Source organism: Heteronotia binoei, chromosome 4, assembly GCF_032191835.1.
Source record: "Heteronotia binoei isolate CCM8104 ecotype False Entrance Well chromosome 4, APGP_CSIRO_Hbin_v1, whole genome shotgun sequence".
In the NCBI taxonomy this organism is placed as follows: Eukaryota; Metazoa; Chordata; class Lepidosauria; order Squamata; family Gekkonidae; genus Heteronotia; species Heteronotia binoei.
Window position 1 is genome coordinate 176,300,258 of NC_083226.1, and position 22,762 is coordinate 176,323,019.

At 47.7% G+C, this 22,762-nt stretch overlaps 1 non-coding gene across 1 annotated transcript; it reads left to right on the plus strand.

Moving 5' to 3' along the window:
* The first annotated feature begins 8,445 nt into the window (after positions 1-8,445).
* Positions 8,446-8,512, plus strand: TRNAA-GGC (transfer RNA alanine (anticodon GGC)). Its single transcript has one exon. It is a non-coding gene; the product is annotated as a tRNA-Ala (tRNA).
* Positions 8,513-22,762: the final 14,250 nt, after the last annotated feature.

Sequence of the window (22,762 nt, forward strand, 5' to 3'; positions counted from 1 at the left end):
CACCCACCTCACAGGGTGTCTGTTGTGGGGGAAGGAGGTAAAAAAGATTGTAAGCCCCTCTGAGATTCTGAGTGGAGGGCAGGATATAGATCCAGTGTTGTCGTGTTGTTGTTATAATATAATGAAGTAATTATACAACTCATGGCCCATTCGCTAACAGGCCATGGACCGGTACCAGTCCACAGCCCTTCTGCAAAAAAAAAAAAAAAAACAGGATCACAGAAGCTACGTAGTGCCGGTCCTGGTTAGCACTGGATGGGAGACCACCAAGGAAATCCAAGGTTACTCTGCAGAGGCAAGCAATAGCAAACTACCTCTGTTTAACTCTTGCCTTGAAAACCCTACAGAGTCACCGTAAGCCGACTGCGACTTGACGCCACATTCCACCACCAGAAGCACTCACTTGGCACGACTAGTAAAGACTAGACAAGGAAAAAGGGCAAGGAAAAAAGTTTTCATCCACCGCTTTGCTGGCAGAGACCCAGTTCAGTGTAGCAGTGAAGTGTGCGGACTCTTATCTGGGAGAACCGGGTTTGATTCCCCACTCCTCCACTTGCAGCTGCTGGAAGGGCCTTGGGTCAGCCAGAGCTCTGGCAGAGGTTGTCCTTGAAAGGGCAGCTGCTGTGAAAGCCCTCTCAGCCCCACCCACCTCACAGGGTTGTGGGGGGGAGAAGATAAAGGAGATTGTCAGCCTCTTGAGTCTCTGTCCTTGAAAGGGCAGCTGCTGGGAGAGCCCTCTCAGCCTCACCCACCTCACAGGGTGTCTGTTGTGGGGGGAGAAGACATAGGAGTTTGTAAGCCGCTCTGAGTCTCTGATTCAGAGAGAAGGGTGGGGTATAAATCCGCATTCTTCTTCTTTTTCTTCTTCTTCTTACTTCGTTATATTATAGCAACAACAACACGGCAACACTGGATCTATATCCTGCCCTCCACTCAGAATCTCAGAGGGGCTTACAATCTCCTTTATCTTCTTCCCCCACCCTGTGAGGTGGGTGGGGCTGAGAGAGCCAATTTGGTGTAGTGGTTAAGTGTGTGGACTCTTATCTGGGAGAGCCGGGTTTGATTCCCCACTTCTCCACTTGCACCTGCTGGAATGGCCTTGGGTCAGTCATAGCTCTGGTAGAGGTTGTCCTCGAAAGGGCAGCTGCTGTAAGAGAGTCAGCCCCATCCACCTCACAGGGTGTCTGTTATGGGGGAGGAAGTTAAAGGAGATTGTGAGCCGCTCTGAGATTCGGAGCGGAGGGCGGGATATAAATCCAGTATCTTCAAATACCTCACAGGCTGTCTGTTGTGGGGGAGGAAGGGAAAGGAGATTGTGAGCCGCTCTGAGATTCGGAGTGGAGGGCGGGATATAAATCCAATATCTTCTTCTTCTTCTTGACAATACAAATAAAATCTCCAGATCTTTCTGAGTCTGACTTCTTTCACTTTCCTTTCTTGTTGTCTTCTCCTCAGAGTCCTTAGGCTATTTTCCCTCCACTAATGATATTAAAAAAAAGATATCCGATTGCATCCGGTCCTTGGACATTTACGACCATCCCTTTTCCGCACCATACTGGGGAGTTTCCCTGGAGGATGCCTTTAAAAGGCAAATGAATTCCAGTCCCAGCTGGTGGCGTGGCACGAAGGCACTGCTTTTTTGCAAGCTCAGCCCCTTCTATACGTCCCTCCTTTCCCCTTTCTTGCTTCATACTGTGACAGAGATATTTTCTACTGTGGGCCTATTTTGCACCTCAGTGGCGCATAGGAACCGTTGCATCGTTTTCCAGTTTGGGGAAAACACAGCAGAGATACTGATCCAGCAGATCTCGCATAGCAGAGCTACGTTGTCGGGCTGGACCATCTCAGGCCGGGCCATGTGCGTACCTGTTTAAGATTAGGTAGCAGAGATATAAACTTCATAAAGGACACAAACACAATTAAAGATTTTTAAAAAATTTGAAACATACGTACTTAAAACATGAGCACTTGTTGGTCTTAAAGGTACTTTCTTTGTATTTCTCCCATGGGATCCACGGCACCAGGTGAAGGAGGAGCCTCAGCCAAAAGTAGGAAGAGAGGCTTTGCTCAGGATCTCTGCTGCGCGATTGAGAGAGCCTGGCAAAGCAAGCTCTGCCTCCTCCCTTTCCTCCCCAAGGGAGGAGCCTCAGCCAATTGAGAAAATAGAGGTTTTGCTCTGTAGCTCCTGTGTGATAGAACAAGCCTGGCAAAGCAAGTTGCGTTTTTAAAAGGAAACATGAAAGAGGAAGAAGGAAGCAGTTGACAGCCAGTTGCTAAGGGGCCTGATAGAAGGGGGCCTTATTTGGCCTCTGGGCAGCATGTTTGACACCCCTGACATAGAATAAATTTCAGATGTTTAGCAGTCACAAGACAGGGATGGAGGGAGGGAGGGAGGGAAGGAAGGAAGGAAGGAAGGAAGGAAGGAAGGAAGGAAGGAAGGAAGGAAGGAAGGAAGGAAGGAAGGAAGGAAGGAAGGAAGGAAGGAAGGAAAGCAGACCCAAGAAAATGGATTCAGCTATTCAGGTCCAGAAGAAAACATTCATTCATTCATTCATTCATTCATTCATTCATTCATTCATTCATAGATCGGGAAGGAGAGGTGGAAAGAAAGCAACTTTAACTTTAAATACATTTTCCAAGCCACCAGCTGGCTGATTTAAAGTGATTTAAAGAGGGAAATGCATTCTCCAAGCTGGCTGGCAGTGGGGGAGGGCAAGCTTTGAGAGCCACACCATATGCGTGGAAGATCCAAAAATCTATCTTTCCCTATCTATCCGTGGTAGAAAGTGCCTTCAAGCCACAATAGACAGGGCTTTCAAGGCAAGAGAAGGTCAGAGGTGATCTGCCCCCATGTCACAAGCCTGGTATGCCTTGGTGGTCCCCTATCCAAACACTGGTCAGCTTCTGAGATCTGACATCATCAAGCTAGCCTGGGGAAATAAGCGTCTTTAAATACCCCCCCCCCCCCAAAAAAAGTCTTAATGGTTTCTTAAAGTTAGCAGGATGCATGAGTACATGGGCAACCTCCATCGATACCTATCTGTATCTCCACCTGCCGCCTAAAATGCACATCGAATTTAAAAGGTCAGACTCGAGCAGAACAGAAGAAACGTGTCGTTGCAAGCGAGCGGGAGGAGAAATTAAAAACTTGACAAGATGATGAATGGGGAAAGAAATGAAATAGAATCTGACAGATTAGAACTTCCCTAGTTTGGAAAAAGTCAGCAGCTATGACCATGCTTTACGGGAGGGGTAATTAGCGTTTCTGGGTCTCTGTCTCTGTCGCTCTCAGTCTCTGTCTCTACGTCTCTTTCTGTGGACTTTGTATAAGATACTTTTAAGGTTATTCTAGAGGACTAAAATATTCTGGTCAATGACTGTAACAATAAACTGAACTGAACTGTCTCTTTCTCTCTCTGTCCCTCTCTCTCTCTCTCTCTCTCTGTGACTCTCTGTCTCTCTCTGTTTCTGTCTCTCTCTGTCTCTTTTTCTGCTCCCTCTCACTCTTTCTGTCTCTATCTGTCTTTCTCTGTCTCTCTCTGTCTCTGTGTGTCTCTCTCAGTCTCTCTGTCTGTCTCTCTGACTGTCTCTGTCTGTCTGTTTCTCTGTCTGTCTCTGTTTCTCTGCTCCCTCTCAGTCTCTGTCTATCTCTCTGTCTGTCTCTTTCTCTCTGGGCGTTTTCGCGGCACAAACGGAAACCGCCAAAAACTTTCCGGCTCTTCCGGGTGCTCCGCGGCAATCAGTGCGAAATCCGCGCTGATCCTGCGCAGTGAAGAGGGGCATCGCTGCTGATTAAGGTCAGTGCGAAAACAGCCTCTGTGTCTCTCTCTGTGTCTCTATCTGTCTTTCTGTCTCTCTCTCTCTGTCCCTCTCTCTCTGTCGCTCTCTGTGTCTCTGTCTCTTTCTCTGTCTCTCCATCTCTCTCTCTCTCTGTTTCATAATTGAGAAATACATTCTGAGCGAAAGAAGGTCAGCTTTAGGAGTGGGCGCTTCACTACTTCCTTGGATTGCTCTGCAGAGGTTATATTGGCTGCCAATATAGACAAGGTGTTTGCGATAACTCTGCTTGAGTGGTTTTGGCAAAGTCCTTTAAAAACACGACGCCAATGCTTTCGTGGGTCAGTAGTCCTTCCCAAAATCACAGAAGGCATCACCCTCTCTAACTGGGGAATGGAACCTTGGTAAAAGTCAGTTTGGGCCGTCGTTGGGTCCTTCAGATAGAAAGTTTTAAGACGCTGGATAATATACATGACCTCGTTTGGTTGGCAGGATCTGGCTCCGAGCGTTCGGCAGAAATGGCTTGGCTCTGGACATCAGGGCCGAACTCACCTGATCAAGGGAAGACTGATTGTATTCCCCACTACTATGTATGGGTGCAAACGTTGGACAATGAAGAAAGCGGACAGGAAGAAAGTTTACTCATTTGAAATCACAAAATCATAGAGTTGGAAGGGCCATCTAGTCCAACCCCCTGCACAATGCAGGAAACTCACAAACACCTCCCCCTAAATTCACAGGATCTTCATTGCTGTCAGATGTCCATCCAGCCTCTGTTGAAAAACCTCCAAGGAAGGAGAGCCCACCACCTCCCAAGGAGGAAGCCTGTTAGAATCATAGAAGAGTTGGAAGGGACCTCCAGGGCCATCTAGTTCAACCCCCTGCACAATGCAGGAAACTCACAAAGACCTCCCCCTAAATTCACAGGATCTTCATTGCTGTCAGATGGCCATCCAGCCTCTGTTGAAAAACCTCCAAGGAAGGAGAGCCCACCACCTCCCAAGGAGGAAGCCTGTTCCATTGGGGAACCGCTGTAACGGTCAGGAAGTTCTTCCTAATGTTGAGCCGGAAACTCTTTTGATTTAATTTCAACCCATCGGTTCTGGTCCTACCTTCTGGGGCCACAGAAAACAATTCCACACCATCCTCTATAGGACAGCCCTTTGAGGACTTGAAGATGGTGATCCTATCACCTCTCAGCCGCCTCCTCTCCAGGCGAAACATGCCCAGTTCCTTCAACCTTTCTTCCTAGAATTTGGTCTTCAGACCCCTCACCATCTTCATTGCCCTCTTCTGGACCTGTTCCAGCTTGTCTATATCCTTCTTAAAATGTGGTGCCCAAAACTGAACACAATACTCCAAGTCTCTGATTCAGAGAGACAGACGGGGTATAAATCTGCAGTCTTCTTCTTATGCTTGTGCATATCTGGAAAGTGAATAGGCTGCCTGGATGGATGGATTCACTCATGTTTGAGATCACAGCATAATCTGGCAGTCATAGACTCATAGAGATGGAAGGCACCTTCAAGGTCATCTAGTCCAACCCCCTGCACAATGCAGGAAACTCACAAACACCTCCTCCTACATTCACAGGATCTTCATCGCTGTCAGGTGGCCATCTAGCCTCTGTTTAAAAAACTCCAAGGAAGGAGAGCCCACCACCTCTCGAGAAAGCCTGTTCCACTGAGGAACCGCACTAACGGTCAGAAGGTTCTTCCTCATGTTGAGCCGGAAACTCTAATGTTGAGCCAGAAATGTGGTTTCGGAGGAGTTTTACAGAAACTATGGACCCCCCCCCCCCCCTAAAAAAGACAAATAAGTGCTTTGCAGATCAAATCAAGCCTGAACCCTGTCTAGACGCTAAAATGACTAAACTGAGGCTATTGGACTTTGAATCCAAAAAAAGCACATGGTGTGCCCAAATCTCCCTTGCTTCATGAAGTCAACTGTTTCTGAATTGTCAATGGAATGTAAGAAAAACAGTCCACTTTGAGGAGGCTTCTAATACAAGGTAGGGGCATCGTTTAACAGAAGTGTCAAACATATGGCCCGTGGGGCAGATCCAGCTCCTGCAGGACTCATATCCAGCCTATGAGCAATTGGCTCTCTCCTGCTTCCTTCTCCAGGGCTGCTGCCATATTACAGCTCATTTTTTTTTGCCCCAGCTTCCTGCTTCTTGCTTCAAAAGCCAAGCCTCTGCTCCCTCCATTGGCTGAGGAGGAAGAGAGCAGGAAGGAAATAATGTGAGAGAGTGCCCTCACAGGAGAGAAAATGAAGTCTGAATCCTGTGGTAATTTTAAGACCAGCAGAGAGAGAGAGACAGAGAGACACAGACAGCTTCCTGCTTCAAAAGCCAAGCCTCCCTTCCAGGATTGCCAGGTCCAATTGAAAAAAATATCTGGGGATTTTGAGGGTAAAGCCAGGAGACATTGGGGGTGGAGTCAGCAGCAAGGTTGGGACTAGCATTGTTTAACTTGTAGATAGATCCAAGAAGATATTGGATTTATATCCCGCCCTCCACTCCGAAGAGTCTCAGAGTGGCCTACAATCTCCCTTACCTTCCTCCCCCACAACAGACACCCTGTGAGGTGGGTGGGGCTGGAGAGGGCTCTCACAGCAGCTGCCCTTTCCAGGACAACCTCTGCCAGAGCTATGGCTGACCCAAGGCCATTCCAGCAGGTGCAAGTGGAGGAGTGGGGAATCAGACCCGGTTCTCCCAGATAAGAGTCCGCACACTTAACCACTAGACCAAACTGGCTCTCCAAGAGGGCAGCCCTGTTGGTCTGAAGCAGTTGAACAACGCAGGAGTCCAGTTGCCCCTTTAAGACCAACCAAGTTTTATTGAGAATGTAAGCTTTTGTGTGCTCTCTAAGCACACTTCATCAGACGAGGGCTTCTTGGTGATCTTTTGATATTATCTTTTTTTATGCAGGTGAAACAGGGCTGTATGCGCTTCCCCGTTGCTTTATATAGAGCTTTATATAAATAACTTACTGCATGACCAACAGCAATAGCGGCGGACCTTCCCGGCTGAAAGGATTACGGAATTGCGCTGTGCCACTAATGCGAAATAACGCTGCATCGCTTGTCGTCAATACCTTCCTGGCTGAAAGAAGAAGAAGAAGAATTGTAGATTTATATCCCGCCTTTCTCTCTGAATCAGAGACTCAGAGCAGTTTACAATCTCCTATATCTTCTCCCCCCACAACAGACGCCCTGTGAGGTGGGTGGGGCTGAGAGGGCTATCACAGCAGCTGCCCTTTCAAGGACAGAAGCTCAGAGCGGTTTACAATCTCCTATACCTTCTCCCCCCACAACAGACACCCTGTGAGGTGGGTGGGGCTGAGAGGGCTCTCACAGCAGCTGCCCTTTCAAGGACAGAGACTCAGAGCGGCTTACAATCTCCTATATCTTCTCCCCCCACAACAGACACCCTGTGAGGTAGATGAAGATATTGGATTTATATCCCGCCCTCCACTCCGAAGAGTCTCAGAGCGGCTCACAATCTCCTTTACCTTCCTCCCCCACAACAGACACCCTGTGAGGTAGATGAAAGATATTGGATTAATATCCCGCCCTCCACTCCGAAGAGTCTCAGAGCGGCTCACAATCTTCTTTCCCTTCCTCCCCCACAACAGACACCCTGTGAGGTGGGTGGGGCTGGAGAGGACTCTCCCAGCAGCTGCCCTTTCAAGGACAACCTCTGCCAGAGGTATGACTGACCCAAGGCCATGCTAGTAGGTGCAAGTGGAGGTGTGGGGAATCAAACCTGGTTCTCCCAGATAAGAGTCCACACACTTAACCACTACACCAAACTGGCTCTCACAGAAGCTGCCATTTCAAGGACAATGTGAGGGCTATGGCTGTCCCAAGGCCATTCCAGCAGCTGCAAGTGGAGGAGAGGGGGAATCAAACCCAGTTTTCCCAGATAAGAGTCCTCACACCTAACCACTACACCAAACTGGCTCTCGCCATAACCTTGGACTTCCACTTCACAGTTTCGCAAGGTTTTCCCCGGACTTCTACTATCAAGATATATACTGTGTATTGAATGAGATGACTGTGTTTTCGGGGTACTTTGTTCCTGCATTTATTAGATTTGTTGGTCATGCAGTAAGTTATTTATATAAAGATTTCCATAATTTAGGTTGTTTTTGCGTGGATGCCTTTGGGCTTCATTCCTGCTCCACCTGGAGATTGGCAAGCATGCTCCCTTCCCTCCGTTGACTGAGGCATAAGGGAGGGGAAGAATGAGAGAAACGAAGTCCGAGTCCCATCACATGGTACCTTTAAGATATGGCACCTGAAAGATGAAGATTACATATACAGCGGTCAAGTCTCATGCTGATAAAGGAGGATTAAGATGTGCAAGAGTAAGTTGAATTAGGCAGTCATCCCTACGACTCACAGAAGAGCATCCCGGCTAAAACAGTACACAAGCAATGCAGGAGTTGTTGGAAGGAAGGAAGGAAGGAAGGAAGGAAGGAAGGAAGGAAGGAAGGAAGGAAGGAAGGAAGGAAGGAAGGAAGGAAGGAAGGGAGGGAGGGAGGGAGGGAGGGAGGGAGGGAGGGAGGGAGGGAGGAAGGAAGGAAAGCAGACCCAAGAAAATGGATTCAGCTATTCAGGTCCAGAAGAAAACTTTCATTCATTCATTCATTGGGTAGGGACGGTGGCTCAGTGGTAGAGCATCTGCTTGGCAAGCAGAAGGTCCCAGGTTCAATCCCTGGCATCTCCAAAAAAGGGTCCAGGCAAATAGATGTGAAAAACCTCAGCTTGAGACCCTGGAGAGCCGCTGCCAGTCTGAGAAGACAATACTGACTTTGATGGACCAAGGGTCTGATTCAGTATAAGGCAACTTCATATGTTCATTCATTCATTCATTCATTCATTCATTCTCTCTCTCTCTCTCTCTCAGTTTCTGAGGGTGTTGGGCACACGGGTTTGCATCATGTCATGTTAACTTAACGCATCCCGCAAAATAAACCTCGTGTGCCCTATCCACCATAAATGAAGAGCGTGGCAGAAAAGAGTCTTCCTCTTCAATCACGTCTCCCGCTATCAAACCCGACATGAAGCAGTCAATCCAAATTTAGCAGCGGCGCGGAAACGGCACCGGTGAGTAAGTGGGTTGTCTCGATCTGAGAAGCGGCTTCACCACCATGGTTCGCCGGTCACCTGAGTTATGGTTTAAACAGGTTAGAATGTCTTATAATTCATGAAGAGGAAAGGTAACTTCGAAAGAGGATAACAAAGGCAAGCATCTGGCTCGCGCTACTGGCCGACACCCAGACAGTTCCAGAAGGAGCTCTGTTTGACATGTGGAATTTCCTTCTGACAACCCCAAAAGTATAATGTTATGTAAGATGAGTGAATGTTGACTTTCAAGACTTTAACCTCAGATACCAGCGTGAGACGCAGTGAACTGTAAGCACGAGGCAAGCGTTGGGTCTGGTTTAGGATGGCTGGACTGGTGAGGCAGCCGTCCTTTTCTTCATGCAGCAGAGTTCTCTTTCCGAGCTTCAGTACGACAGCAAAGTATCAAGAAAGCCAGTTTGGTGTAGTGGTGAAGTGTGCAGACTCTTATCTGGGAGAACTGGGTTTGATTCCCCACTCCTCCACTTGCAGCTGCTGGAATGGCCTCGGGTCAGCCATAGCTCTGGCAGAGGTTGTCCTTGAAAGGGCAGCTGCTATGAGAGTTCTCTCAGTCCCACCCACCTCATAGGGTGTCTGTTTTGGGGGGGGGGGGGAGAAGATATGGGAGATGGTAAGCCACTCTGAGTCTCTGATTCAGAGACAAGGACAGGGTATAAATCTGCAGTCGTCTTCTTCAAGTCCCCAACAGTTCAACGATCAATGACAGTCCATTGCAAGAATAGCTGTTTATTGATGCATGACAGGTCAGAGCAAGATGGTCCTTGCAAAAACTGGCTTTGGCGGGCAAATGCCCTCTTCATATAGCTTAGAGCTAAACCATTAAACATTTAAATCTTAAGGCGTGAAGTGAGCAATCCCTTCCCCAATAGTTCTTTCCCAAGTCCCTTGCAGGTGCAAATATAATCAGACAGAGACAACTTTGTCCATCTCCAAGACTAGGCAGAAAGAATGCTTCAATTGTTACACAGAGATAGGAGTGGTGCAAAGCAGAGATGGTGGAAAGTGAAAGTACTCCCGGACTAATGGTAAAAGTCTCTCTTGACACATGGTATAATCTAATGGTTACCATACTCTCTCACAAACTGCATAGAGAGCCCCTGGCTTTAAATTGCTGTGAGCCGCCCTGAGCCATTTTATGGGAAGGGCAGGGTATAAGTTATAGAATAAATAAATAAATAAATAATAAATTAAGAAACCAATACTGGTGGATTTATTAAAAAGAAAGGTAACATGAATGTGTAGTGGAGAGAAAAGCGTAAACTATTCTAGCTAACTGGATGGCTTTGGATTGTAGTAGGCCATCTGCTTAGTTCAGAGCAGGAGGAGGGACACCATGCTGTTCCTCCTGCAGCACGCAGAAAAGAGAAGAAGGATGAGAAGGGGAAGTTCCTTGAGTTACATTCTACCAATCAGAGAGGGTGATTGAAAGCAGATCCAGACAGGAAGTAGACTGATATTGCCCTAGCTATCTAGCTTGCTCTATGGTGCTTGTAGTCTTGGAGGACTGAGCGGGAGACGTCGACAGTTTGTTCTTCTAACAGCAAGAAGTCTCATGCGGCATCATAGATATGTGACAAGGAGAGAAGGAGTCCGAATCTCTGCATTTGACTGTATTGATCTTTGCTACTATTGAATGAGCTCGCATCGCCATTCCTCTGTACCTAGAGTTGCCAATCCCCAGGTGGGGGCAGGCGATCCCCCGGTTTGGAGGCCCTCCCCCCACTTCAGGGTCATCAGAAAGCGGGGGGAGTGGAGGGAAATGTCTGCTGGGAACTCTATTATTCCCTATGGAGATTTATTCCCATAGAAAATAATGGAGAATTGATCTGCGGGTATCTGGGGCTCTGGGGGGGTCTGTTTTTTGAGGTAGAGGCACCAATTTTTCAGTACAGCATCTAGTGCCTCTCCCCAAAATACTCCCCAAGTTTCAAAGAGATTGGACCAGGGGGTCCAATTCTATGAGCCCCAAAAGAAGGTGCCCCATCCTTCATTATTTCCTATGGAAGGAAGGCATTGAAAAGGTGTGCCGTCCCTTTAAATGTGATGGCCAGAACTCCCTTTGGAGTTCAGTTACGCTTGTCACAGCCTTGATCTTGGCTCCACCTCTAATGTCTCCTGGCTCCACCCCCAAAGTCCCCAAATATTTCTTAAATTGGACCTGGCAACCCTATCTGTACCTCTCAGGATGCATGCAAAAAGTGACTGGAGGAGGTATGGAAGCCGGGGTGGGGTGGGGTGGAGAGACATAGCAGGCATTGGCACAGTGACATTGCATCACTTCCAGGGGAAACCTGGCTGGAAGTGACATCACTCTGTTCTAGTAATATCTAGAAACTCTTCAGTAAAATCCTAGTAGGGTTCCAAGTCCAATTCAAGAAATATCTGGGGACTTTAGGGGTGGAAACAGGAGACATTGGGGGTGGAGCCAGGAGACATTGGGGTGGAGCCAGGAGCAAGGGTGTGACAAGCACGATTGAACTCCAAAGGGAGTTCTGGCCATCACATTTAAAGGGACGGCACACCTTTTAAATCCCTTCCCTCCATTGAAAATAATGAAGGATAGGGGCACCTTCTTTGGGGGCTCATAGAATTGGACCCCCCGGTTCAATCTTTTTTTAAACTTGGAGGGTGTTTTGAGGAGAGGCACCAGACGCTATGCTGAAAATTTGCTATGCTGCCCCAAGATACCTCTAGATACCCACAGATCCATTATACCTATGGGAATTGGTCTCCATAGGGAATAATGGACTGCCCAGCAGACATTATCCCCGCCCCGCTTTCTGATGACCCTGAAGCGGGAGGTGGCGTCTAAACTGGGGAATCTCCAACTTGCACCCGGGGATTGGAAACCCTAAATTATAGAGTTTCTGCTTGTTCCTAGAGTGAAACGACAACACTTCTAGGTTTGTCACAATTGTCTTAATTTATTTCTCCCCTGCTGGCTGTTGGCACGATGGTGAGCAATGGGAACTGGGGGCAGGGGTTCCATGCATGTGTTTTAGTGTCAGGTCCTTCCAACATGGCAGCTGTATCGGCTGTTGTTGCCAAAAGGTATGGCTATTTGACTCGCCTGAAGGTCACGGGTTGAATAACTGGGAATGAATCCCGTTCTGTTGACAGGACGGCTTTGTCTCGTGCTCCCATCCCTACATTTCCTTCCCATCCCTCGTCTTCTAATCTATGCTTCCCTCTCTCCATGAGGGCGGCATGAAGGAGACGATTAAGCCTTCGTTCCTCGACACTTAACAGGGAATGGCCGTTTTGTCTACCCGAGGAATGGCTGAAAATCCAAACAGGCCTAAAATGGCCTTGTTTAGAAATACAATCAATTCATTATCTCTCCCGCCCCCTCTAAAGTTTGACTGCTCGTGCATTAATCATCATTGAGTGGCACAGGAAAGAGAAGTTCTTACCTCAGCATCTTCTCCTGCATAGCATTGCTTTATCATTTAAGTGTCTCTCACAGTTCTGGTTTTATTGTGGGCACACTCCATTGTATGTTTATGAGTGCTCCTCCGGCATCACAGAATCATAGAATTGGAAGGGACCTCCAGGGTCATCTAGTCCAACGCCCTGCACAATGCAGGAAACCCACAAATACTGTACCTTCCCCTAAATTCACAGGATCAACATTGCCGTCAGATGGCCATCTAGCCTCTGTTTAAACACCTCCAAGGAAGGAGAGCCCACCACCTCCTGAGGAAGCCTCTTCCACTGAGGAATCGTTCTAACGGTCAGGAAGCTCTTCCTAATGTTGAGCCGGAAACTCTTCTGATTTAATTTCAATCCGTTGGTTCTGGTCCTACCTTCTGGGGCCACAGAAAACAATTCCACACCTACCAACTTCTTCTCAATCTGACCCAGAGAGAACTCCAGTTTTCTGGGTTACGCCTTTGAGGATGCCAGTCACAGTTGCTGGCGAAACGTCACAGGTCTCACACCACAGCCACACAGCCTAGGGTTGCCAATCCCCAGGTGGGGGCAGGGGATCCCCCGGTTTGGAGACCCTCCCCCCGCTTCAGGGTCATCAGAAAGCGGGGAGAGGGGAGGGAAATGTCTGCTGGGAACTCTATTATTCCCTAGGCAGATTTATTCCCATAGAAAATCATGGAGAATTGATCTGCTGGTATCTGTGGTTCTGGGGGGGGCTGTCTTTTGGGGTAGAGGCACCAAATTTTCAGTATTGCATCTAGTGCCTCTGCCCAAAATACCCCCCAAGTTTCAAAAAGATTGGACCAGGGGTCCAATTCTATGAGCCCCAAAAGAAGGTGCCCCTATCCTTCATTATTTCCTATGGAAGGAAGGAATTGAAAAGGTGTGCCGTCCCTTTAAATGTGATGGCCAGAACTCCCTTTGGAGTTCAATGATGCTTGTCACAGCCTTGATCTTGGCTCCACCCCAATGTTTCCTGGCTCCACCCCAAAGTCTCCTGGCTCCACCCCCAAAGTCCCCAAATATTTCTTAAATTGGACTTGGCAACCCTAACACAGCCTGGAAAATTTGCAACAACCAACAACCTGGGACCGGCCTACCTGAAGGACCGTCTCTCCCCACATGTTCCCCAGAGAGTACTGATATCGGGAACCCAAAATCTTCTCGCTATCCCTGGGCCAAAAGAAGCCCGCCTAAAATCTACTAGGGACAGGGCCTTCTCTGTTATGGCCCCTACATGGTGGAACCAGCTGCCGGAGGAGGTGAGGGCCCTGCGGGACCTTATTCAGTTCCTCAGGGCCTGTAAGACAACCCTCTTCCGGCTAGCTTACACCTAGCTTACACTAACTGAGATGGGAAATTAAATGTAGTTTTACCAGATTCCTGCTATACATACTGTTGTAATGTTTAATGTTTTAATGTTTTAAATGTTTTAAATGTTTGAATGTTTTAAATGTTTATATATGTAAATGCTAGTTTAATTTTATGTTCGACTATCTGTTGTGAGCCGCCCTGAGCCACCTTCGTGGGAAGGGCGGAATATAAATCATAAATAAAAATTAAAAAAAGGCTTTCACGACTCCGGCCGTGAAAGCCTTTGACAACATATTGTATGACTTCCTAGGATGGAAAACCACCGCCTTCCCAAGATTGCCCTGTATGGCGAACTCTCCATCGGCCATCGAAATAGAGGGGCACCAAAGAAGAGGTACAAGGACTCCTTGAAGAAATCCCTTGGCACCTGTCACATCAACCATCACCAGTGGTCTGACCTAGCCTCAGATCGCAAAGCATGGAGGCACACCATCCACCAGGCTGTCTCTTCCTTTGAGAACGCACGCATAGCTGGTCTTGAGGACAAAAGGAGATTGAGGAAGAATCGCACTGCTACAGCACCAACCCCAAATCAGACTTTTCCCTGCAGCCACTGTGGCCGGACCTGCCTGTCCCACATTGGTCTTGTCAGCCACCAGCGAGCCTGCAGCAGACGTGGACTACTGCACCCTTCTTAAATCTTCGTTCACAAAGCCAAGCAGAGAGAGAAAGTATGACTTCTATATTGTTGAATGCAATCGAATGGGTATACTATGGTTTTGGTACATGTATATGGTGATTATTGAGTGTATGAGCATGTAAATACAGTTACACACACTTAAGCAAGTACTTACAGTGTGTTAGATCCGAGCGGGCAGCCGTGTTGGTCTGAAGCAATAGAACAACGCAATAGACAAGTGCCACCTTTAAGACCAGCTAAGTTTTATTCAGCATGTAGGCTTTCGTGTGCTCTAAGCGGACTTCATCAGACATAAATGGAATGGCAAGCAGCCCTTAATATAGAAAAAAGTGGGCAATGGATTGGTATGTAGAGTCATGGGAATGTTTTTAGCAGATTAAAAGAATCACAAATTGGGGTCTGTGTTTGTTAGTTTGGTGTAGTGGTTAAGTGTGCGGACTCTTATCTGGGAGAACCGGGTTTGATTCCCCACTCCTCCACTTGCACCTGCTGGAATGGCCTTGGTCAGCCCATAGCTCTGGCAGAGGTTGTCCTTGAAAGGGCAGCTGCTGTGAGAGCCCTCTCCAGCCCCACCCACCTCACAGGGTGTCTGTTGTGGGGGAGGAAGAAGATAAAGGAGATTGTGAGCCGCTCTGAGACTCTTCGGAATGGAGGGCGGGATATAAATCCAATATCTTCATCTACCTCACAGGGTGCCTGTTGTGGGGGAGGAAGGGAAAGGAGATCGTGAGCCACTCTGAGACTCTTCGGGAGTGGAGGGCGGGATGTAAATCCAATATCTACCTCACAGGGTGTCTGTTGTGGGGGAGGAAGGGAAAGGAGATTGTGAGCCGCTCTGAGACTCTTCGGAGTGGAGGGCGGGATATAAATCCAATATCTTCATCTACCTCACAGGGTGTCTGTTGTGGGGGAGGAAGGGAAAGGAGATTGTGAGCCGCTCTGAGACTCTTCGGAGTGGAGGGCGGGATATAAATCCAATATCTTCATCTACCTCACAGGGTGTCTGTTGTGGGGGAGGAAGGGAAAGGAGATTGTGAGCCGCTCTGAGACTCTTCGGAATGGAGGGCGGGATATAAATCTAATATCTTCATCTACCTCACAGGGTGCCTGTTGTGGGGGAGGAAGGGAAAGGAGATCGTGAGCCACTCTGAGACTCTTCGGAGTGGAGGGCGGGATATAAATCCAATATCTTCATCTACCTCACAGGGTGTCTGTTGTGGAGGAGGAAGGGAAAGGAGATTGTGAGCCGCTCTGAGACTCTTCGGAGTGGAGGGCGGGATATAAATCCAATATCTTCATCTACCTCACAGGGTGTCTGTTGTGGGGGAGGAAGGGAAAGGAGATTGTGAGCCGCTCTGAGACTCTTCGGAGTGGAGGGCGGGATATAAATCCAATATCTTCATCTACCTCACAGGGTGTCTGTTGTGGGGGAGGAAGGGAAAGGAGATTGTGAGCCGCTCTGAGACTCTTCGGAGTGGAGGGTGGGATATAAATCCAATATCATCTTCTAGTTAGTGTTGAACTGGGCTGAAACAATAGTGGTGGGTGATAAAAAAAAGCAGATTGATGTCGTAGGTGTGAAGTGCCGAAAATCTGGGTATCATTCTGCTTTGTTAGTTTTGGGTTTAAATAGAAGGCACAGTGTGTTACTTTGTGGTTGCTCAACCTTTGCACTGGAGTTTTGTGTTTCGCCAGGCACCTGCCTGGAGGTTGGCAACCCTGCTTACCTTGCACCAGAAGCAATGTCAGCATATCACTGAGGATGTTCTGGCATTTGGACCAGAGTTTCACCCAAATGCAAAAACGTCTGGGCACATGAGTGGTGACGTGCTTCGTAACAGCACCAATAATGAAGACACACATCTGGGCTGAACACATCTGGATGGTCTGTTTGGTGTAGTGGTTAAGTGTGCAGACTCTTATCTGGGAGAACCGGGTTTGATTCCACACTTCTCCACTTGCACCTGCTGGAATGGCCTTGGGTCAGCCACAGCTCTGGAAGAGGTTGTCCTTGAAAGGGCAGCTGCTGAGAGAGCCCTCTCCAGCCCCACCCACCTCACAGGGTGTCTGTTGTGGAGGGAGAAGATATAGGAGATTGTGAGCCGCTCTGAGACTCTTCGGAGTGGAGGGCGGGATATAAATCCAATATCTTCTTCTTCTGCATAAGAGATAGCACTTTTTCCAGGGTTGCCAAATTCCAGGTAGGGTCTGGAGATCTCCTCAAATTGCAACTGATCCTCAAATGACAAAGATCAATTCACCTGTAGAAAACATCTGCACTGAAGGCTGGACTGTATGGCATTGTATCTTGCTGAGCCCTCCCCCCCCAAACCATGCCCTATTTAGATTCCGCCCCACAAACTCCAGGAATTTCCTAATCGAGATTTGGTCCCCCCATAGCTTTTCTATTGGTGGCCCTATGTCTGTGGGAGGCTCTTCCCTAAAGGCACTTCCCCTGTGGGAAGCTCTTCCACTTTCAAGCACTAGACCAGGGATGGCCAAACTGTGGCTCAGGAGTCACATGTGGCTCTTTCACTCATATTGTGTAGCTCTTGAATCCCCCACTACCCTGTCGGTCTTTAATCACTTCTCCAAGCCAAGACAGCTGGTGGCTTGCAGAATGCATTTAAAGTTAAAGTTGCTTTCTTTCCACCTCTTTCTCCCTCCCCACCTCCCTCCCTCCCTCCTTCCCCACCTCCCTCCCTCTTTCCCTTCCTTCCTTCCTTCCTTCCTTCCTTCCTTCCTTCCTTCCTTCCTTCCTTCCTTCCTTCCTTCCTTCCTTCCTTCCTTCCTTCCTTCCTTCCTTCCTTCTCTCCCTCTCTCCCTCCCTCCCTCCACAGTTTGATGTGGAGAGCCAGTTTGGTGTAGTGGTTAAGTGCGCGGACTCTTATCTGGGAGAACAACTTCTACCTGCTAGCATGGCCTTGGGTCAGCCATAGCTCTGGCAGAGGTTGTCCTTCCTTCCTGTCTTATGGCTCTCAAACATCTGACATTTATTCTATCCAACCATTTATTTTTACCCAGACTTCTAACTAAGGGAATGATTTTATTTTATTTTATTTTACAGTCTGTTTCTATCGTAAGGACTGGTTTATGACCACCATTTTAGGAGTTCTAGACTGCTAAAACTTTTATACCATTTTTATGTCCTGGCTAGATTTTTTATAGCTAGGTTTTAAATAGTTTGTTAATTTTAACAATTTAATTCTGTATTATGATTTTAACATATAAGCTACCTTGAGAAAATTCCCTGGAGAGGAATTTTCTGCATCTGTCTGTCTATTCTTTCTTTCTTTCTTTCTTTCTTTCTTTCTTTCTTTCTTTCTTTCTTTCTTTCTTTCTTTCTTTCTTTCTTTCTTTCTTTCTTTCTTTCTTTCTTTCTTTCTTTCTTTCTTTCTTTCTTTCTTTCTTTCCACCAGTACTCCCTCTAAGGTGTGGAGTCTTGTGAGCAAAAATTCTACTTTGTGCGCTACTGGCATTAAAGTTGGGAGCTCCTGCATAAATTAGTTTGCTCTGGGGTCATTTTTTTCCTGACAAAAATGTGTGGAGCTGGAGTCTAAAAAAGTCAGCTTAGAAGAAGAAGAAGTCAGCTTAGAGGGAACACTGCTAACCACCCACCCATGCACCCACCCATCCATTCATATTCTATCCATTCATATTCTGTCTAGTACAAGGGGGTTATAAACCTAGGAACACAGAGCTGTAAGGAATCCAAAGGCCATCTAATCCACCCCCTGCACAACACAGGAGACTCAGAACCATTCACTGAATTCACAAGAATTCACTGCCATAGGAGGTGGTGGCGGCCACAAGCATAGCCACCTTCAAGAGGGGTTTAGATAAAAATATGGAGCAGAGGTCCATCAGTGGCTATTAGCCACAGTGTGTGTGTGTGTGTGTGTGTGTGTGTGTATAATTTTTTTTGGCCACTGTGTGACACAGTGCTGGACTGGATGGGCCCATTGGCCTGATCCAACATGGCTTCTCTTATGTTCTTATGTGACACAGAGTGTTGGACTGGATGAGCCATTGGCCTGATCCAACATGGCTTCTCTTATGTTCTTATTCCTCCACTCCTCCAGTAACCCCTGTTCTATGCCCCACCGGTGGACCTTCTGATGGCACCTGGGTTTTGGCCACTGTGTGACACAGAATGTTAGACTGGATGGGCCAATGGCCTGATCCAACATGGTTTCTCTTATGTTCTTATGAAGACAAAAAAAAAATCTCTTCAGAATCTCTGGGCCAACCTGGCCTGGAGGAAAATTCCTTTTTGACCCCAAAGTGTGATCAACATTAGAAAGCGCCACAAGAACAGAGTGTTGGACTGGATGGGCCATTGGCCTGATCCAACAGGGCTTCTCTGATGTCCTTATGTTCTTACTAGATGACCATCTGACAGCAATGTTGATTCTGTGACTCACTATGAATTTAGGCAGACCAGATGGTCATCTGACACCACCTTCCAAGGAAGCTTCTTCCTCCAAGGATCCACTCTAGCAGGAGGTTCTTCCTGATGTTTCACTATCAGGTAGTGTTCCACAGCTATCAGCATTTTGAGCATCTCCACCCGGGCTGAGAACTTGGCCGGCATTATCACTGGCACTGCTTATCCTCACCTGCTTTTAAAACAGTGTTAAGCCTCATCTCTGTCCTCAATGTGCCGTTTGAACAGCTAAAGGTTTGCAAGAGCAGCTAAAGGCTTGAGATCCAGTCTGATCCCGCACTAGACCTTGCTCCACGCCAGGCTTCCGTTTCTCTTTGGAGTAAGCTGTCGATTTTGCACCAGTTGCTCCGTGCCGGCATTTTGTGCGGGGAAAACCCATGATTTCCCGTGCCACAGCATAAACCTGGGTTTTGTTTCAGGTTTACCCTGTGGCATAGCAAATGGCGGAGCTTCCCCACACAAAATGGCGGCACGGAGCATCTGGTGCGAAATGGACAAACTTGCTCCGGAGAGAAATGGAAGCCTGGCACGGAGCAAGGTCTAGTGTGGAATCAGCCACAGTGTGGTGTAGTGTTTTAAGAGCAGCAGAGTCTAATCTGGAGAACTGGGTTTGATTTCTCCCTCCTCTACATTCAGCTCCTGGCTGAGCTTGGGTCAGTCGCAGTTCTCTACAGGAGGGTGTTGGAGAGCAAGTTTGGTGTAGTGGTTAAGTGTGTGGACTCTTATCTGGGAGAACCAGGTTTGATTCCCTACTCCTCCACTTGCACCTGCTAGCATGGCCTTGGGTCAGTCATAGCTCTGGCAGAGGTTGTCCTTGAAAGGGCAGCTGCTGGGAGAGCCCTCTCCAGCCCCACCCACCTCACAAGGTGTCTGTTGTGGGGGAGGAAGGGAAAGGAGATTGTGAGACGCTCTGAGACTCTTCGGAGTGGAGGGCGGGATATAAATCCAATATCTTCTTCTTCTTCTCTCCGAGCTGTTCTCTCAAGAGCAGTTCTTGAAGACCTCTCTCAGCCCGACCTACCTCACAGGGTGTCTTGTTGTGGGGAGAAGTAGGGAAAGAGATTAAAGCTGCTCTGAGACTCATAGTATAAATCCATTCTTCTTTGTCTTCTTCTTCTTGTTGTCTTTGTTAATGCTGTGGTTGAAAGCATGAGGGAATTAAAAGCATGGTTGTATCAGCCAAAAAAGTAGGTCCCTGGAAGTTTGGGGGTGGAGCCTAGTGAAGGCAGGGTGTGCGAAGGGGTGGGACCTCAGCAGGGAATAATGTCATAGAGCCCACCCCTCAAATGAGTCATTTTTCTCCAAGGAAACTAGTCTGGAGAAGTGTTGGAATTCCAGAACACCTCCAAGCCCCATCTGGAGATTGGCAACCCTAACAACCTGTTTTCACTTGGGTCTGTGGCGATGCTACCAGCTACTTGGCCCTTCTGTTGTGGTCTCAGGACCTCATATTCAGAAGAATACCGCTTTTGAACAAAGAGATTCTCCGCAGGGCTTTTTTTTTGAGCAGGAACACACAGGAACACAGTTCCAGCTGTCTTGGCATCAGGAGGTGTGGCCTAATATGCAAATGAGTTCCCGCTGGGCTTTTTCTACCAAAAAAAGAGCCCTGTTTGAAACAATGGTGACATCAGGGGTGTGACCTAATATGCAAATGAGTTCTTGCTGGCAGGGCTCTTTTTCGAGCAGGAGCTCCTCTGCATATTAGGCCACGCCCCTTGATGTAGCCAATCCTCCAGGAGCTTACAGGGCTCTTCGTACAGAGCCTACTGTAAGCTCCAGGAGGGTTGGCTACATCAGGGGGTGTGGCCTAACATGCAGAGGAGTGTCTGGAAGAAGAAGATGATGCTGTTGTTGTTGATGGTGATATTGGATTTATATCCCTCCCTATACTCTGAATCTCACAGTCTCAGAGCAATCACCATCTCCTTTTACCTTCCTCCCTCAAAACAGACACCCTGTGAAGCAGGTGGGGCTAAGAGAGCTCTTACAGCAGCTGCCCTTTCAAGGACAACTCCTACGAAAGCTATGGCTGACCCAAGGCCATCCGACAGGTGCAAGTGGAGAAGTAGGGGGGAATTCTGCTATGCTAAACAGCTACATGTCCTTTTTTCTTAAAGCATGAATCCATAGATTACAATAGGGAAAAAATGGGTATTTGCTTGCACCTCGATTCACACCGAGTGCCCAGATTTGAAAGTTTCTTTGAGATACAAAGTACAACTTTTTCCAATACGCTTTCCTTTTTTTTTTCCGCCCCTTCTTCTCTCTGCGCACAGCAGTTTTTCATGTGCTCAAATCGTTTCTCCCCTACAGCTATAACCTAATTGGCATGCAGAGTTCTGATTATGAATACAAGTGATTTGGAGGAAAAATTCTAATGTAATTTACATTAGTAACTCTGGTTACTGGTTAGAAAAGATTCTAAGAGGGTTATTATTGGTTTCCTTCTCACTGTTTGTGCAGCTGTACAATTGTGATAGATTTAAATCCCGCCGAGGAACATCAACCAGAAATTACAGGCCATTTTTGTGCACAAATGTAACATTCTGAAAACCCAATGGGAGGGGGGGGAAGGAGTAAGGGGATTGTTCAGACTGGATTGCCAACCTCCAGGTAGTGACTGGAGACCTCCTGGGATTACAACTGGTTTCCAGGAGACACAACTCAGTTTACCTGGAGTGGAACAGGCTTCCTCAGGAGGTGGTGGGCTCTCCTTCCCTGGGGGTTTTTCAAACAGAGGCTAGATGGCCATCTGACACCAATTTGGATCCTGTGAAGTTAGGCAGGTCATGAGAAGGAGGACAGGAAGGGTTGCTTCAGGTACTTAGTTCTCATGGCTCTTTCTTACATGCCCAGGGAAATAGACAAGCTGGAATGGGTCCAGAGGAGGGCAATGAAGATGGTGAGGGGTCTGGAGAAAGGCTGAAGGATCTGGACATGTCTAGCCTTGAGAGGAGGTGACTGAGAAGTGATATGATCCCCATCTTCAAGTACATCTTCAAGTACTTGACAGGCTGTCATATAAAGGATATTGTGGAATTGTTTTATGTGGCCCCAGAAGGTAGGACCAGAGCCAATGGGTTGAAATTAAATCAAAAGAGTTTCTGGCTCAACATTGGGAAGAACTTCCTGACCGTTAGAGCGGTTCCTCAGTGGAACAGGCTTCCTCGGGAGGTGGCGCACTCTCCTTCCTTGGAGGTTTTTCAACAGTGACTAGATGGTCATCTGACAGCGATGCTGGTCCTGTGAATTTAGGGGGAGGTCTTTGTGAATTTTCTGCATTGTGGAGAGGGTTGGACTTAGATGACCCTGGAGGTCCTTTCCAAGTCTATGATTCTATGAGCCTATGATTCTAAAATGGCTGCTATGGAAAATGGACTGTATGGCATTATACCCCACTGAAGTTACCACTCTCTCTGAACCCCACCTCCTCAGGATCTAAAGAAATCCCAACAACTCTCCAGGTACGTCCCAACCCACAGTTGGCAATATTAATGAAGACCCAAAGACTCCAAGAGATATGCGTTCAGTATTAGCTTCTAGACCACCAAAAACTTCAGTTTCCAAAGTGTAACTTTGACTGAACTGGCATGTGTGAAAGTGTTTGGAATTGATACATCCTACCGAAGAGGACACTCTCACAGCTCTTAACATCCTATGTGATTGTATGGCTGACACGTATAAGCCAGTTTGGTGCAGTGGTTAAGTGTGCGGACTCTCATCTGGGAGAACCGGGCTTGATTCCCCACTCCTCCACTTGCACCTGCTGGGATGGCCTTGGGTCAGCCATAGCTCTGGCAGAGGTTGTCCTTTAAAAGGGAGCTGCTGTGAGAGCCCTCTCCAGCCCCACCTACCTCACAGGGTGTCTATTGTGGGGGAGGAAGGGAAATGAGATTGTGAGCCGCTCTGAGACTCTTCGGAGTGGAGGGCGGGAT